At 36.1% G+C, this 19,571-nt stretch overlaps 1 long non-coding RNA gene across 2 annotated transcripts; it reads left to right on the top strand.

Annotated features, from left to right (window-relative positions):
- The first annotated feature begins 2,222 nt into the window (after positions 1–2,222).
- On the top strand, positions 2,223–10,180 carry LOC103884272. 2 transcript variants are annotated; one of them, XR_646801.4, is made up of 3 exons: positions 2,223–3,015; positions 4,133–4,347; positions 9,673–10,180. It is a non-coding gene; the product is annotated as an uncharacterized LOC103884272 (long non-coding RNA). The 2 variants fall into 2 exon arrangements; XR_004182829.1 differs by lacking the exons at positions 2,223–3,015; positions 4,133–4,347 and adding an exon at positions 5,709–6,330.
- The last annotated feature ends 9,391 nt before the right edge of the window (positions 10,181–19,571 follow it).

Raw genomic sequence — 19,571 nt, 5'->3', positions numbered from 1 at the left:
GCTTTCTGGAGTCAGGAAGACATTTTTGGAGCTACTAAAAATATGCCAAATATGGAAGTAACTGCTCCTTTAAAAAAATTAATGTTGTCGTGTATATTTAAGGTATACAACATGATGTTATGGGATACATAATAGTAAAAAGGCTACTAGAATAAAGCGAATTAATACATCCATGATATCACATATTTATCTGTTTGTTTGTTTGTTTGCTTTTGTGGCAGGAGCAGCTAAAATCTACTCACTTACCATGAATCCCAAATATAATACACTTTTATAACCTATAGTCCTCATTTGTACATTTGATCTCTAGACTTGTTTGTCCTACAGATCTGCTACATTGAATTCCCTGGCCTGTATTTCCCCATTTTCTCTCCACTTTCCCACCACTGTTTTCTTCTCTGTTTCTGAATTTTGTTTAAAATGTTCACATACGAGTGATACCGTGAATTAGTTTTCTTTTTGTGTCTGGCTAATTTCACTTAGCGTAATGTATTCCAGGTTTATTCATGTTGTGGCAAACGAAGAGATCTCCTTCTTTTACAGAGCTTAATATTATTCCATGGTATGCATGTACCACAGTTCGTTAATCTATTTGTCCATTGACAGACACTTAGGGTGTTTCCATATCTTGGCTATTGTGAATAATGCTGCAGCAAAAATGGTAAAAATGGAGCTGCAGATACCTTTACAAGGTAGTGACTTTTTTTTCTTTGCATATATTGCCAGAAGAGAAATTGCTGGGTCATAAGCAATTCAATTTTTAATTTCTTTAGGAAAGTTTATGCTATTTTGTACCAATTTACATTCCCACCAACAGTGTTTAAGAGTTTCCTTTTCTCCACACCCTCACCCAACATTTATTTGTGACTTTTTGACGCAACAAAGGTCAAAACGGGTGTGAGGCAATATCTCATAGCGGTTTGGATTTGCACTTTTCTTCCTCATTGTTCTTGGGTTGAGTGAACAATTTCCTCTGGGTACTGTATCACTTTACTTGCATGTTCAGAGCAGTCACAAAACTTTACAACAGATTAGCTCAGCAATGTGTACTGCAGTCTCTAGGAAAGCATGAACATTTTTGGTTTGATCTTTAGAGTCCTCTTTTGTCTCCAAAAGTTTCCAATGAACTCTAAGATTAAGAACTGTATCTCTATTCCAAGAGCCAATTATAGCATTTACTGGTTAACTAATGGTCATTACATATGACCAAAAAAACCACTAAAACATTGAAGTCCTGCTCTAATTGGAAAAGAAACACTTTCAAAATAAATAAATTAGGGTGTTTACGTTTTATCAACAAATAAGAAAACAATCTGGGACTGGCATAGTTATGTAATTTAAGAAAAAAAAAATGCCAAAGGATAGAGATGTAGATAGGGACTAGTGCCAATGATATTAGATAATACTGACATATAAAGGGCTATACAATTCTATCAACATTTATATTATGCATATTTACAATCTTTCAAGGCAGGAAATACTTTTTTAATATGCTTCTTCTTTACTATGTGAAGTAGTCTTTTATAGATTGGCCTCTTGGTTAATATCAGTCCTTCCAATCAAGCATCCAATTGTAATTCTGGCTCCCTCCCTTGAATCAGCTTTTGCTAGCTGTATATTAAATATACAGCCAATACCATATAGTTATGATTTCCATCTGTAGAGTCTGATATTTTCAATGGCCCTAGCAGGATTTCCTTTGGGTACTTTGAACAGAGACAAAATAGGCAATCAACTATCCTGAAGCAATTACAAAGCTGGATTGTTCAATTTTGTATGGTGAGAATATTCTCATTTGCCGTCCGTCTGACCTAACATCACTGCATATAAATGCAATAAAACCTATAGGCTCAGACTCAATCTTGGCATCACATATCAGAAAATTTTATCTTATCAAAAGCATTTCTCAGGTGAAATAAGCTGCCTATAGTTACAGAAATGCTTCAGCCATAAATGTGATTGCCATAAAAAATTACATTAGCTAAAGGTCTACCATTTAAAGAGTCAAAAAAGCTATCTAACATGCTTTCTAAAAAGAAATTCTTGGTTTCTGCTGGTAAATCCCAAAATTAAAATACTTTTCAGTGAGCCAATACTGTGAGTAACATAACTATAATTACTTACCTCGTGTGATCACTACAATAGCCTCCTAAGTGTTTTCCTTTAATGGAGAACAGTAAACCATTCCAAACTAGCCTTGATACTTCTGCCAGGATCATCTTTCTAAATGATAGTCTTGTCTGGTCACTCTCCAGTTTAAAACCATGACTCTCACTGGGTAAAGTCTTTGAAGGTCTTCCTCAGACAGCAAAATAAGGCTTCTCATGATCTTACTCCAGCCAGTTTTCTCCAGCTACCCTTCTGCAATTCTTCCACTTTCACCGTACACTTCAGCAATACCTAATCAATTGCAATTCCCTAGGTAGTCCTGCTACCTGATGCTCAGAGCCAGGAATTAGGGGGTGGAGAGAGTGAGGCATTTGCTTCAGGTGCAAAATTTAAGAAGATGACAAAAATCAATAATAACAATAAATAATGTTTTAATGCAATATTTTAAATACCAAAATTAATGTAAAAATCTGTAATAAAAGATTGTTATAATATAAATATAATATTGTAAGCATCAAAAATATTATTTTTCTTCTAATACTCATTCCTCTTGCTTGACACGTATGTTCTGCATTTGTTAGCTCCACTCATCTTACTCATCTTTTAAGAAACTCCTCTTCAAGGAAGTGCTCTCTGATTTTTCTTTTCCCAGAAAGAACTCAGGGCTCCTTCTGAACTACCATGGTGCCTTGTACCTGCTTCTGTTTATTCATTTATCATCCTGTGTTTGCTTATTTCTGTACCAGTGTGTGTTAGAACACTGTGTTAGAACACGTCTCCATAGACACTACGCTTATTCTGCCTAACATCTCCTAGAGACTATGGAAAGCAGAATTCTAAGACAGCCCCATGATTTCCACTCCCACTGCTATTACACCCGTGATTAAGTTCCATTATATGGCAAAGGTGAGGGATCTCACCCCCTTGATTAGGTTACATTATAGAGCAAAGGTGGAGGGATTTTGCAGATGTAATTAAGGCTCCAAATTGGTTGAATTTAATCAAAAGGGAAATTATTCTGGATGCCCCAGACTTAATCAAAGCCCTTGAAAAGAGGGCTTAGGTTTTCTTTGCAGTCAGAGAATATCCTGGCTTTGAGGAGCAAGTGGCCATGAGTTCTTCAGCTATAAGGAAATAAGTTCTGAAAAAAAACAAAAAACAAAAAAAACTACTAAGTGAACTTGGAAGAGAAGCTCAAGCCTCTGTTAACATTTTGATTGTAGTTTTGTCAGACCCTGAACAAAAGATCAAGCTGCCCTGCACTCTAATCTGTGCTCTCACTACTGACCCACAGACATTGTTTTAAGTTGCTGGGTTCATACATAATTTCTTGTGAAAAATAAAAAACTAATACCGAGAATATTATACTAACCTCCTAAGTGAATTTCCTGTATACGATTTATCATTAAACTTTTGATCTGTTATACCACACCTAGATTAATCTTTCTGAAGAAGAGCTATGATTGTATTATTCTCTGCTAAAGACTTCCATTTAAAAACTTCTAATTTCCCACAAAGTAATGAAAAACTCCATAGTCTGTATTCCCAATAATCTTCTTACAATTTGTCTTTCAAAACCTACCTCCCACTACTCTATAAAAACTTATGCCACTCCAATGAAATAATAATTCCCTCTTCTTACACATGATCTAGGCAATTATTGCCTCTATACTTTTGCTATATCTACAAACAATTAAATACAGGATGATAAGTGCAAAAATCGAAGCATGTACAAGGAACCATGGTAGTTCAGAAGCAGCTCTGAGTTCTTTCTGGGAAAAGAAAAATCAGAGAGCACTTCCTTGAAGAGATGTTTCCCAAAGGATGAGTAAGATTAGCAGAGTTAACAAATATAGAACACCTATGTCAAGCAAGAGGAATGATTATCAGAAGAAAAATGATATCACATTTGATGAAAAATGAGGCTATGATTAGTAGATATACCAAAACGTAATTTTCAGCTCTCAATCCCAATTCTTTCATTATTATTATTTATTGAATGTATACTTTCTTATCTTTAAAGGTAAAAGTTTTGCGTTCGGTTGGATATAAGAAGAGCATATTTTACCCAAATTCTCCCCTGTAAAGCCAACTGAAAACAATGAAGGACATAAAAAGACAGTGATAAATGCCTATAATTGATGTAGAAGACATCCATCCTGTCAATCAATAAACTATAAATAATCATCACTAAATATTGTGAAATATGACCATACTGAAGGAAGATTTTAAAAACATGTAAGTACTCCTGCAGAACATGGAAAGCTAGAAGAGATCTCCATAGTCAGGTGACTTATTCTAAGGGGTACATTTATTGACTTATAAAGTACATGACAGTACTATAAGAGTGTCAATGAGTTTTTATCGAAACCTCAGCCATAGTGCAGAAGGGGCCAAATGAAGATAACCACTGTGTTAGTCAGGTTTGTTGTATATATACACAGCTATGTGTTGCTTAATGTCAGGGATGGATATAACCTATTGCTTCTAGGCTACAACCTTGTAAAACATGTTACTCTCCTGAATACTCTAGGCAATTGAAATACAATGGTAAGTATTCGTGTATCTAAATAGATCTAAACATAGAAAATGTACAGTATAATTATGACATAACAGATAAAAGATGGTACACATGTATAAGGCAGTTACCATGAGTGGGGCCTTCGAGACTGGAAATTGCTCTGCATGAGTCAGTGGGTGGTGAATGAATGTGAATGTGAAGGTTTAACATTACTATACACTACTGTAGATTTTATAAACACTGTGCATTTAGGTTACACTAAATTTATTTTAAAAAATTATTCCACGCCGGGCGCGGTGGCTCATGCCTGTAATCCCAGTACTTTGGGAGGCTGAGGTGGGAGGATCACGAGGTCAGGGGATCAAGACCATCCTGGCTAACATGGTGAAACCCCGTCTCTACTAAAAAAATGGAAAAAATTAACCGGGCGTGGTGCCGGGCGCCTGTAGTCCCAGCTATTCTGGAGGCTGAGGCAGGAGAATGGCATGAACCTGGGAGGCAGAGCTTGCAGTGAGGTGAGATCCTGCCACTGCACTCCAGCCTGGGCAACAGACCTCAAAAAGTAACATAACATAACATAACATAACATAACATAACATAACATAACATAACGTAAAATAAATCTTATTCCATTGTAGGCTGGGCACGGTGACTCATGCCTGTAATCCCAGCACTTTGGGAGGCCAAGGTGGGCGGATCACAAGGTCAGGAGTTCAAGACCAGACTGGGCAATATGGTGAAACCCCGTCTCTACTAAAAATACAAAAATTAGATGGGCATGTTGGCACATGCTGAGATTGAGCCACTGTACTCCAGACTGGGCCACAGAGAGAAGCTCCGTCTCAAAAAAAAAAAAAAAAATTCCGTAATAAATAACCTTAGCTTACTGTAACTATTCTTACTTTGTATAATTTTAATTTTTTTTAAATTTTGGACTCTTTTATAATAATACCTAGCTTAAAACACAAATACATTTTATAGCCATACAAAAATATTTTCTTTCTTGATGTCCTTATTCTGTAAGCTTTTTTTCATTTTTTAAACTTTTGTACTTTTTTGTTAGAAACTAAGACACAAACACACACATTTGGCTAGGCCTATACAGGGTCAAGATCATCAATATCACTGTCTCCCGCCTCCATATATTGTCCCAGTAGAAGGTCTTAAGGTGCAATAACAGGCATAGAACTGCCCTCTCTTATGATAACAATGCCTTCTTCTGCAATACCTCCTGAAGGGCCTGCCTGAGGCTGTTTTACAATTAACTTTTTTTTTTTTAAATGAGTAGAAGGAGTACACTATAAAATAATTTAAAAGGTGTAGTATAGTGAATACATAAACTAGTAATACAGCTATTTATCATCATTGTCATGTATTATGTACTATCTATAATTGTACGTGCTAAACTTTTATATGAATGCTAGCACAGTAGGTTTGTTTATAGCAGCATCACCACAAACACGAGTAATGCATTGCACTATGACCATACAATAGCTATGACATCACTAAACAATAGGAATTTTTCAGCTTCATTATAATATGTACGGGACAACTGTGTATATGTGGTTCATCATTGACTGAAATATGGTACATGACTGCCTACAAACATGCACACACAAACACACACACACACACACACACACCCTGAGAAGTATCAGAATCTGCTGTCTGCAAGCGGGAGACCCAGGAAAGCCAAAGAGGTAATTTAGCTGAGTCCCCAGGCTTGAGAACCAGTGAATCCGTGCTATAAAATTAGACCAAGGTCTGGAGACGATGAAATGTGATGTACCAGTTCAAGTGGTATGGCAAGAAAAAAGGGGAAATTTCCTCCTTCCTTCGGCTTTTGTTCTTTTCAGGCCTTTAGTGAACTGGATGAATGACCACTCACATTGAGAAATGCCATCTGCTTTACTGAGTCCACCAGTTCAGATCCTGTCTCATTCAAAAACATTCTTATGGACATACCCAGAAATAATGTTTAAACTGGAAACCCTGGGGCTAGTCAAATTGATACATAAAATTAATGATGGCAAGCACACAAACTAACTTTGCAAGAAGCTGGTTGCTTTTGTGGCAAAATGAATGAAAAACCAGAGTGAGTAATCACATACGAATCTACTGATCTTGCCAGTTTACTTAAACATAAACAATAAGCCCACAATAATAATTGTAATGTGTGATTTTTTTGCTGTAGAATTAGCAGACCTTCTAATTACTTGGAATAGAATCATGTTTCTGGCGTAGATTATGTCAACTAAATTAAATGCAACCTGCCTGCTGTTTAGCACCCTTTGTAAATCTCTCTCCACCTACAGTCTTTAGCAAACTGCAGCTCAGAATAAATGTCCCAGATTTAAAAAAAAAAATATGAAAGTCTCCAACATTGTAATTACTCAACGACACAGCCAGGAGAAAAGAGAAATATCAAAGAAATGTAAATAATTTCAAGTATAAATATGAGCATAATGCTCACAAAAGATAACTAAAAATGAGTTACAAGCACTTTTTTTCATAAAATCAAGGTAATTAAAAAATTAATGTTACCCTGAAAGGAGACTTAAAGGTATAGACAACAGTGATTAAAAAGAGAAAAACAAATAAATAGTAAGATGGAAAGTAAGATAGCAATAAATGGAAAATTTAAAAAGAGCTTCAGTTATTAAAATTATATTAAAAATAGCAAATACAAGAGTAGACATTGCTAAAAACATTGCGAACAAAATAGGCTTCAGAAAATTGAACAAAATAAAACAATAAAATATTTTAAAAGAATTACAGAGAAAATGACAGATCTGAAAGGCAGTCACAAGATAATATAATGTGCACATACTTGGTGTTTCAGATGAAGTAAAAAGTACAAATGAAACAGGAGAAATATTAAGGATGTAGTAAAAGAAAACTTTCCAAAAGTTAAAAAAGAAGTGAATCTAAAGAACAAATAGGAAAATTGTACCTTAGAAAAACTTTATACAGGATAAAAACAAAGAATAAATGATAAAGTATAAACAATGAAAGGGTTATCTAGGAAAAATGTTCAATTTATGCATAAAAGGGAAAAATTCAGGCTAGCTTCAGGCACTTTTATTAAGTTAAAAATTGTGAAATGTGTGAAGAGCAATGTTACATAGTCCTCAGAATAAAAAAGTGTAACCCAAATGTTTTATGCAACTTTCAAGAACTCTTAGAATACAGCACCCATGAGCTCTTAATGAAAAAAAGTTGATGTACATTCTTTCATAAATCACATAGTGAAAGAAATAAGCCTGAAAATAGGAATGAGTAGTAAATGCACAAAAATAGATAATAAGAAATAAAGAGGTATGGGAATTATGGAATATAATACAAATATTATTTATATCGTAAAATTATGCAACTATAATACAAATCTCAAGGTGAAAAAAATAAAGAAATTTTAAGTGTGCTGTTTCTCTTCCTTTTTAATAACTGGAGATTAATTCAATATATAAATAATACAAGTTTTAGAAATTTAAAAGTGTGAAGTAACCTATAAAAAAATTAAAAATAGAAATATAGACAAACCAAACTTGAGGTTAGTTTGGAGAAATAAATGTGGTAGACAGGAATGGATATTAACTAGATACCTCATCTTTGTTGATAGGAGATCAATTTATGGTATCTAAAGTTGACATATACAGAAAAAAAGATTTAAATCTAATTAACATATAAAACTTTAAAGACAATGTTTCAAAACACTAAAAAGAGCACATAAACTTCTTAAAGTAACAGGATGAAAATGCACAAACAGCAAATTAGAGAAATATTGGTTTTAGAAAGGAGAATGTTAAGTGCATAAATAAATTGGGATTACATGTTCTCATTTCTGTGCATATACATTGATATCCATGTATATGCATTGAAAGTTTCTAGAAGTATAATAAGTAGTGACTAATAGTAGCTTCCTGAAAGGCTGAATTAACAAAAAGTTTTATTTTGTAAGCTTTTGATTTGTTTGTCTATTTGGCTATGTCCATTTATTACTTTACAAAAATTAATAAAAATATATATCTATTAATCTACATCATATATAACAATATATATTACATTATATACTGTGCAATATATGTTATGGTACAATATAGATACATTGTGCAATATATGCTACGTAAATGTATACAACTTCTTATTGTTCAATATAATCATCATATGCACCTAACAATATAGACCTTTGAAGAAGAAACATAATCACAATTGCAATATGATTACATTGCCTCTCTTTAAAGGTGAGGAAAACACACATGGAGATCAATCCAAGATTATTATTATTATCTTTGTGTATATTATGAAGCCTTTTCCCATACACATATTTTTCTAATAGATTTTACTATATTTCACATAGAATTCTGTATCCCACTTTTTCATTTGACTAACATAACGTTTATTAAAAGATTCCATATTCTTCATAAGCGTAATTGTAATGTCTGGAAAATATTTCTTAAATAACCATACCATATGTATTTGAGTACATTATGAGCCAACATTTAGATTGATTTAATTTTTTTCATAATTATAAATAATATCACAAGAAACATTTGTTTTCCAAATGATTATCCTTATTTAGTACATTTTTATTAAGGTAGATTCTCAGATGTGGAACCGTATCAAAGATATCAGTTACCATACTTGTGGACATTCTTTATTTCCCACTGGCTAATATAATATTTCTCTAAACAAAGACACCTTGGCACACTTCTTTACAATGTACTATCAAATTTATATTTCATAGGTGACTAATATCCAAACAATATATGAATATATGAAGTGGATATTAATCAATAAGAGACACTCTAACCAGGTTGTAATCACATGAAACTAATGGTAAGAGGTCTACACTAGAGATGTCCAGTCTGTGATACCTCTGCTTCACGCACCACGACTGTTACATCAAGATTTTTCCAAGAGCTTCTGAGTTCCCAACTTCCTTAGGTATTCTTTCTTAAAATCAATCTTGAGAACACAAAAAGCGCAATGCAGATTTGTTATTTCCAGCTTCTTTGACAGAAACTTTTTCTCTTCCACTTTAGGAAGGAAAGGAGTAGCTCTCGCTAATCTACAACTACCTCTGGTGAAGAGCCCTGGGGTATATGAACCTCTATGACACCAAACAAAGGGGCAAAGTTTGGCGGAGATGCTGAAAAGCTGAATGACTCTAATGACTACCTGACAAATCTTTCTTGAAAGTCAAATGGTTTCCAAGTCTTTGCTTTCAGCAAATTTGGGGAGGACCTAATCAAGGTGTCAGCTAGAGTAAAAGTAATTTATACTAGATGACTGTAAAGTTGGGCAAATATCTCCAAAAGAGATCAAAGAATGGAGTGACATTGCTCCTTCCATTTATGCCCACTTATTTATGTGAATATGATTCCTCAGGGCTTATATCTGTAAAACCCCAAAATAGAAGCAGAACTCAGGCAGCAACTATGTGATTCTTGGTAATATTCCACCCATTGACATCAGAACCAATGAACAAATAAAAGACATCTACCTCACTACAAGATGAATATCCAATAAAATATTAAATTCATGCTTTAACATTGTTAATCAAATGTGAAGTATAATACGTTGTTTTGATCAATGGTGTGCTTATGCCAACTTCAGTAACTCAATGTGGAAAATATTTTTAACATTTAACACTCTTGTGGTTACAGGAAACATTTAAAAATTAAATCTCCATTTATATACATAATATATTTTAGAAACGTATGTTAAGGTAATCAATAAAATCCTTTCAAGCATACAGTACATGACATTAGGATTAAACATTTTGGAGACAGTAGAATAAAAATGCTAGCTTGAAGAGCAAAATTAATGCTGTTGTATTTAAAGCTGTTTATGTATTTTAAATGAATACTGGTGAGTATTTAATAATATGGTATTTACATTGTATTGGAAAAATTTAAAGTATGATCTAACAGTTTTATTTTTAAATGTCAATATTTGCACTATGCATGAAATGACATCTTTGAAAGTGTTTAAATATATGATGACAAATTTCAGCTGCCAACCAACTAATGTAAAAATGTATGTATAGTTTTACTAAATTATTTTAATGATACTCAAATAAAAATATTTCAATGATGCTCTACAAGCTACACTCATTAATATTGATACTTTATCATAATTATTATTCCAAGTGGTATACACAACAGACAACCTCACTTCATCCTTGAACCCCACTTTATGCTTATGATACACCCCACGATGGTCTCACCCCAAAACATTAACCCCATTTAAGCTCTGAAATCATCTGTGACAACCATCAAAATGGAAGAATTAAATGGCACACATTCAGCAAGGCTAACTAATGAACTTTAGAGTTTTCCATTGATCCTGTCACTTTACTCCTTTAGTACAAAGGAAAACCAAATGCGATCAAGCCAGTTTCTAAGGTGAGCATCTCTTCTGCCAAGAAATGACTCCAGAGGGACCACTGATCTCGCCTGTTGCTCCTGCCACTCACAGCCATGGCTGTTGCCTCTCAGCCTTCTAGTGTATTCTACATCCAGGGGCAACAATTAGGCTTTTGCTGTCTTCTTTCAAACATCCAACATGTTTGTTACAGGGTAACATATTCCAGATATGATGCAAAAAAAATCTTTTCTCTTAAAAATTTTCTTGAAAAGATTTCTGATTTTCGATGTCTGTGGGTTAGAGTTTTATCCAAGCAATTTTTATTTTTTCTAGAATTAAATAATGGAAAGGATAGAAATGAAACTGATTTGAAAATATGTATTTAAAAGGTAATATGGAAGATTTACATAAGCCTAAGCATAACAGGTTGTACCACACACTTGTTACTCAAGATAAAGCTCTATTAAAATGCTCTTTCATAAATTGATCTATTGCAAATAACTAAAGTTCTTATTCTCTCAATGAGGAGGAAGAAATAATTATTTCCTTTATGTAAATGGAGATGTATCAAGAGTTTCCTCACAATTAAATATAAGATTCAACCAGGGCATAAGTCTCTGGCTCCAAAGGTGCCTTGCAAACGTGTCAAGCTGGAAGAAAGTTGTATGTTATACAACAAACCGGATTTTGATAGCTCTACTTCTTTTTCACCTTTCCAAAATATAGTCATAAAAAATGTAATTAAATCAGGTAATCCAGTTTGAAATTATGGTGATTTTTAATGCTGAGTCAAAAAGATGCTAAAAGGAAAACAACATTTTCCATTTCCACCAAACACACACATCTAGAATTGGAACTCTCTACCTGTGCAATATGAAAGAAACCACTCAGACTTTCACAAAATTATTTGTGCACGTAAAACATACACAGCAGTGTTAAAGGTATTGAGGATTCAAGATGAATAAAAACCAATCTCTCCATTCTAAGAGCTCACAGTCTGTAGGGAGCTAAAATTATAAATTGTAAATTTATAATTGTATATTGTAAAAGGTAAATTTATAAATTGTAGTGCACTATGTATTTTAGTGAGAGGAATAATAATCATTTTCTACTGCTGATTGTGTTTCTTCTACTTGATAGCTACATGCCAAGCATGTGATTTAATATTTTTGGTCTCCTAATGGTGTCCTAAAGTAGATCTTATTATCTACTAAATCTGAAGTTGGGAAAGAAAATGTAGTCAATTTTACATAACAAGTATGTAATTATGGGCCGGGCACAGTGGCTCACGCCTGTACTCCCAGCACCGTGTGAGACCAAGGTGGATGGATTGCTTGAGGCTAGCAGTTCGAGACCGGCCTGGACAACATGGCAAAACCAAGTATCTGCTGAAAATATGAAAATTAGCCAGATTTGGCAGCACATACCTGTAGTCATAGCTACTCAGGAGGCTGAGGCAGGAGAATCGCTTGAACCTAGGAGGCGGAGGTTGCAGTGAGTAGAGACTGCACTGCTGCACTCCAGCCTGGGCAACAGAGTGAGGCTCTGTCTCCAAAAAATTTAAAAGTATGTGATTATAGCATAAGAGATAATAAACGTATGTAAAATACATAGTGTAGCTGCTAGTACATTTTTAGTGTTTAATAAATGGCAGGCACTCATGGTTGGTCTTGTAACACAATTGTAAGTCAGTCGACAATGGAGCATGTCAGGGGTTCAAGACAAGCCTGTGCTAAAAAATTATATAAAAATTAGCCAAACATGGTCACCTGCGCCTGTAGTCCCAGCTACTCAGGAGGCTGAGGTAGGAGATTGAGGCTGCAGTGAGCCGAGATTTCACTGCTGCACTCCAGCCTGGGTAACAGAGTAAGACCCTGTCTCAAAATAACAAACAAATGAAAAGGGTATGGGAGTCAGTGGAAAGGGGATTATAAGGAAGGACATTCTAGAAGAGGGGACACCCACAGTAGGAGCTAAATTTTGCATGGACAGCCATGCAGATGGTAAGGATTAGGGTATGAAGTACTCTCTGCCGGACTTTCATGAAAACATGTTGCTGGTTGTCCTTCTGCCTCTTTTCTTACAATTTTTCGTGATTTTTCTTAGCTGGATATTCTTCTTCTATTCACTGGCTAATTCTGAAATATTTCCAGGGCTTCATCCTCAACCCTCTTTCTTGTTTCTTATAATTCCTCAAAAGTGAACTCCTCTATTCCCATGACTTTAAATGCTACCTTTATGTGGATAACATTCAAATTCATATTATCAACAGTAGCATACCCTCTAAGCTCCAGGCCTATATACCCAATTACATACTCCTCTTCTCCATTTGAATGTCTCGTAGGCATCCCCAAACTTGTCTGCTCAAATATGAAAATGTGTTTACTCCTAAAACCTGGATTTTCCCCATTCATTGCCATTAAAGTTTCTACCACTTATCAGTTGCTGATGCCAGGACTCTGGCGGTTATCCATAATGATTTGTTTTTTTCTCAACATGAAATCCATTAATATCTGTTATTGGTTTCACCTACAAAAATATATTTTGAATCTATCTCACCTCTCCCATTATTACCATCGGCACTGTTCACCTGGTCCACACGTGAAAACTTCCCTCTTGGTGTTTTTGTGTGGTATGGTTTAAATATGTTCCCCCAAAAAGCATGTGTTGGAGACTGAATCCCCAATGCAATGGTATTAAGAAGTGGGAATATTGACAGTATTAAAATTATGTCATGGAGCAGAGCCTCCCTCACTAATGTAGATAACATTCAAATTTATATTATCAACATTTTCAGTGGAGTGGGTTCCTCATTAAAGGACTAGTTTTGTCCCCTTCTCTTTCTCTCCCATTCTCTCTTTCTCTTGCTTTCTTACCTTCTCTCTCTGTCTCTCTTTCTCACCCTTTGCCATGGAATGATGCAAGAAGGCCCTCCCCAGATTCTGGTCCCTCAGTCTTGGATGTTCTAGCCTTCAGAACAATGAGCCAAATAAATTTCTGTTTATTACAAAATACCCAGTTTGTGGTATTCTGTTATGGCAGCACAAAATAAAATAAGACAGAAAATTGGTACAAGAGTAACTGGAGTATGGATATAACAAATACATAAAAATGTGAAAGCATCTTTTGAACTGGGTAATGGGCAGAAGCTGGAAGAGTTTGAAGGAGCAGGCTAGAAAAAACTGATACTGCCCTGAACAGAGCAATAAGTGCAATTCTGGTGAGGGGTCAGAAGAAGAGAATGACTGTAGGAAAACTTCTTAGAGATTACTTAAAGTGGTCATAATCAGGTTGCTAGTAGAAATATGGATAGTAAAGGCAATTCTGATGAAGTCTCAGATGAAAATGAGGAATACCTTATTGGAAACTGGAGCAAAGTCAATTTTTACTCTAAAGTTGCAAAAAAAAAAAAAAAAAACCCAAAAAACAAAAAAGAATACCCTGGCAGAACTGTGTCTATGTCCTAGGGCTTTATGGAAGGCAGAATTTAAGAGCAATAAACTAGAATATCTAGTAGAACAAATTTCGAAGCAAAATATTGAAGGAGCTGTATAGCTTCCTTTAACCACATACAATAAAATGAGAATGGAAAGAAATGTCTTAAAGGCAGACTTTATAATTAAAAGGGAAGCATAATACAAAACTTTGGAAAATTTGCAGCCTGGTCAGGTAAAAAAATAAAAATAAAAAATAAAAAAAATTAAGAAATAAAAAAACCTAGAAGGGTGCCACCAAGGGACCCTGTGATAAAGAGATTTGTTGATGGAAAAAACTAACTCCGTACAGTATTTTAAAGAGGTTTATTCTGAGCCTATATGAGTGTCCATGGCCTGGGAAAAGGTCTCAGAATAGCCTGCAAAAGTGCATCTGAGGCAGTTTGGATTACAGTTTGGTTTTATACATTTTAGGGAGGCAAGAGTTACAGGCAAGGACATAAATCACTACATGGAAGGTATACATTGGTTTGCCCCCAAAAGGCGGGACATCTTGAAGCAGGGGCTCACAGGTTACAGGTAGATTTAGAGGTTCTTTACTTTACAGTTGGCTAAAGGAATAAGGCTCTGTCTAAAATTTAGAGTCAGCAGAAACATATGTTTTAAGTTAAGAATGCTGTGTAGCAAGATTGACGGCCTGCAGGTATGACTTAACCCTTGCCTTCAGTGGCCTTAGGTTTTATTTTTAACTTGTTAAATTATTGCCACAAGAGTCTGTTTTGTCAGTCTTGTTTCTATTTCTGGTTAGTTGTGCCTAAAGTCCGAAAGAGAGGAGGTATAATAAGGCATATCTGACCTTTCTTTCCATCATTGTCAAGAATTCTGTTTTTCAAGTTTCTCTGGGGTCCCCTTGTCCAAAAGGGGGTTCATTCAGTCAGTTGGGGGACTTAGGATTTTATTTTTAGTTTGCAGATTAGTACAGATAAAAGGAGGTCGGGTGCTATTCAAAACAATGGGAGAATGACCCCAAAGGCATGTAAGAGATCTTGGAGGGAAGAATGGATTTGGGGGTTGAGCCGGGGCACAGTCCACAGGCTTGCTGCCCAAGGCCATCTTGGGACTCTGCTCTCCACATTCTGGTACAGGGATCCTTGGCCAGCCCAGCTGTGATTCAAGTTGTCCTGGGTGCAGCTCATGCTACTGCTCCAGAGGGTGCAAGTGATAAGCCCTAGCTATGTCCATGTGGTGTTTATTCTGCAGGTTTTACAGAGTGTACAAGGTGGGTGGCCAAGAAAGGCTCCACTTGGATTTGGAAGGATGTATCAGACATCCTGGGGGCCCAGGCAGAGACTTGTCACAAGAATAGAACCACCACAAAGAGTTCCCACTCGGGCAGTACCTAGTGGAGCCATGAGAGTGGGGCTTCCATTGAAACACCAGAACTGTAGAGCTGTCAGCATGCAACTCCAGCCTGGGAGAGCTGCAGGCATGATATTTGCTGCCAGCTGTGAGCACTGCTGCATGGACTAATCACAACAAAGCCATGAGACAGAGAAGCTTGAGGCCTTGGTGGCACAACCTTCACCCCAGTGTGCCCAGAAGGTGGGACATAGAGTTAGGAAAAATTCTGGAGCCTTAGGTTTACAGTTGGGTTTTGGACTTAAGTAGAACCTATTACGCCTTTCTTCTGACCTATTTCTCTCTTTTTGGAATGGAAATGTCTACCTTATGCCTTTCCCACCATTATATTTTTGAGGTTGATAACTTGTTTGATTTCACAGGCTCACAGCTGGAGGATAATTTGCCTCAGAATAAATCATGGCTTGAGTCTTACCCATATCTGATTGAGATGAGATTTTGGATTTTGGATCTTTTGAGTTGGTGCTGGAAGGAATTAAGACTTTAGGACTATTGGGATGGAATGAATATATTTTACATGTGGGAAGGACAAAAATTTTGGAAGTCAGGGATATAAGCTTATGGTTTGAATGTGTTTCTCATAAAAACATTTGTTATAAACTTAATCCCAAATGCAACAGTATTTAAAAAGTGGGAAGTTTAAGAGGTGTTTAAGCCCCTTCCAATCTCATCCTCTCACCTTCTGCCATGGGATGACTCAGGAAATGGCCTCTCAACAGATGCTGACCCCTTGATTTGGGACTTCCCAGCCTCTAGAACTGATATGGTTTGGAAGTTTGTTCCTTTCAAATCTCATGTTGAAATGTAATTCCCAGTGTTGGAGGTGGGGCTTGGTGGGAGGTGTTGGATCATGAGGACCGAGCATTCATGAATGGCTCAGTGCCATTTCTTTGGTGATGAATGAGTTTCTGCTCAGTTAATTCATGTGAGATCTGGCTGTTTACAAGAGTCTGGGACCTCTCCCTTCTCTTGCTCCCTCTCCTGCCATGTGATACACTGGCTCAGTCTTTACCTTATACCACGATAAGAAGCTTCCTGAGGCCTCACTGGGAGCAGATGCCAGTGCCATGCTTCCTGCACAGCCTGTGGAACCACAAACTAAAATAAACCTCTTTTCATTATAATTACCCAACCTCAGATATTTCTCCACAGCTGCACAACAAGGTACTAATACAAGAACCGTGAGCCAATAGTTTTCTATTTCTTATAAATTACCCAGTTTGTGGTATTCTGTTATAGCAGCACAGAGTAACTAACACTGTGCTTTCACTCCTCTCCTCCCCAAACCACCCTCAATCTACGCCTAGAACTACAGTCAACATGCTCTTTTTTTAAGCCACAATTCTGATCTTCTCGCTCTTCTGCTTAAAGCCTCCAATGACTTCCTATGCTATATGAAAGAAAGCCAAATTTCTTATTATGACCTGAATCATTATGACTTATCATTCATGATAGGACTACTGCCTATTTCTTTAAGCTTATCTTGCGATACCATTCATATGCACCAGAGACATTGGCCTTCTTTCAATTATTCCCAGAGGTTAAGTTTTTTCTTTCCCAGGATGTTTACACACATTTACTACCTGGAAATATCTTCATCCATGGATTACATAGCTTTTCTCTTCTCTACGTTGATCAAGAGTTTTAACATCATCTCCTCAGAGAGGACTTCTCTAATTATGATAACTAAGAAGAATTATTGATGTCAATGTTTTATTGCATCCGATCCCTTTCTCTCTCTTCACTCACTTTGCAAATACCCATGTGTTTACTTATTTCCTATCTTCCCAATTGAAATGTAAGATTCACAAGACCTGGGATTATCTATTTGATTCACTAAAGTATTAATATATCTAGAGCTTATCAGAATGTTTGACAATAGTTGATACTCACAAATATTTGCTAAGGAACTAAAAACAAAATTAATGTTTTATTTAATGAATGAAGGAAGAACAGTATATGGACTTCTAAACATTTGGGAAGCAGTCAAACAAAGCTATGTCTTGTTTAACCCACCTGTAAAATAGGAGAAAAAAAATGATGATCTTTACTAAACTCTTAGGGATAGAGTAAATATTATAAGAAAGAAATCGATGTGGAAGTCTGGAAAGTTGAAGGCTTCAAATAATTGGCTTTTATTAGCATTTAATTGCTATTGTTTTTAATACCTTATTATTATCCTAGGTAATATAAATTCTGATTATTGATAACTAGGTGCTAAAAAACGTTAGTCTCTTCTTGACAATTGTGTACAATGTTCCAGTACAAGTGCATATATATAGGGGTTTCTATGTTAACAAGAAAACCGAGTCAACATGACTTCATGGACTAAAAAGATCTTCGAACAACAAAAAACGGCCATATTCCACTTCCTGCCTAAGGCTGACTTAATGTGGAACTTCAGAAAAATTGCTTGACATCTGTGGGACTCAGTTCCCCCATCTGTAAAATGGAAACTCTTTCTTAGAAAGGACTCTGAAAAATAACTAAATGAGACCAATCACTAATTATCAAGAACAAGGTTGGAAATGAGGTGCCATCTGCATATTAAGGGCTATTCATTCTAATAAAGCACAAAGGTCACTAATTTACATTTTTCTTCTTCGAGAGACTCAGCCAAATGGTTTTGGAACACTTTTGCAGAAGTCTCTATTAGGTCCTTGCATTGAGCTCACGATGTCCCTGGGAGTTGGGGAGAAAAAATAAATCTTTCACAATTATAAGTGTCCTGCAAGGGTAATAATATATTTCAGATTTCTTTGTATGCAGCTCTTTGGTAATCCACAGTTAATGCCTGGCAAACAACAGTTGAGATAAAAAGTTCCCTCCTTTAGTGATTTTCCTTTTGATCACCAAAGCCAGTATTATTGGGACAGTGAGCCAGTGCTCATCATGCCCCACTAATGGACTCAACCCAGACGACCCCCTGGAGTCTTACACTTAGGAAGCTTCCTGCTTTCTGATGCCCAATTCATCCTCTGGAAATATTACTTTAAACAAGTCACTTTCCTGCTTAAAGACCCTCAGGGTCAGTTACCCTTGTGGTCTTCCAGAGACATTAAAAAGTCAAGCCCACGAACAGAAGACCCCAGCTGGCATTCCAGACTCTTCATGTCACTGGCTTGTCTTCTGGTGCTGTCCTTCAGGTCTCCCACACTGTAGCCCAAGTGATCTGAAAATTGGTTCCTGGTGCCGCAGTTCACGTGGTTGTGCATGCTGATTCTTCTGGGCATTTTATTTAAGCTAAACAGAGCTCTTCATTTTAAGCCCTCTATAAACCCTTCACTAACCGATCCTCTTCCTGGAATTCTCTTCAACCATTTATTCATTCAATACATGCTTATTGAGCACCTACTACATACAAGCCTTGGACACAGAACTGCAGAGACAATAGACAAATTTCTGACTCATGAAGCTTAAATGTTGCTGAAGAGAGGTACCCCATAAACAAACACAACAATGGTATGATAAATATGATGAAGAAAAATAACAGAAGTTAAGGCATGGCAGGTAGTAAGGAGCTGGGGGAAGGAATGTCATGTATGGCCATGCAGGGCTCTCTGGATGGGTAAGAATTGAGTGGAAAGCTGAATGAAGGAAGGAGAACATCTGTGTGTGTATGGTGGTGGTGGTATGTTGGAGAAGGAGTTCCAGGAAAAGGGGCTGTCTTGTTTGAGAAAGAGCTTGGAATTTCAGAGGCTTGAAGTAACTCAAAATGA

Source organism: Papio anubis, chromosome 3, assembly GCF_008728515.1.
Source record: "Papio anubis isolate 15944 chromosome 3, Panubis1.0, whole genome shotgun sequence".
Classification (NCBI taxonomy): domain Eukaryota; kingdom Metazoa; phylum Chordata; class Mammalia; order Primates; family Cercopithecidae; genus Papio; species Papio anubis.
Note: the sequence above shows the minus strand (reverse complement) of the source record. Positions and strands in the feature narration are given on the sequence as shown.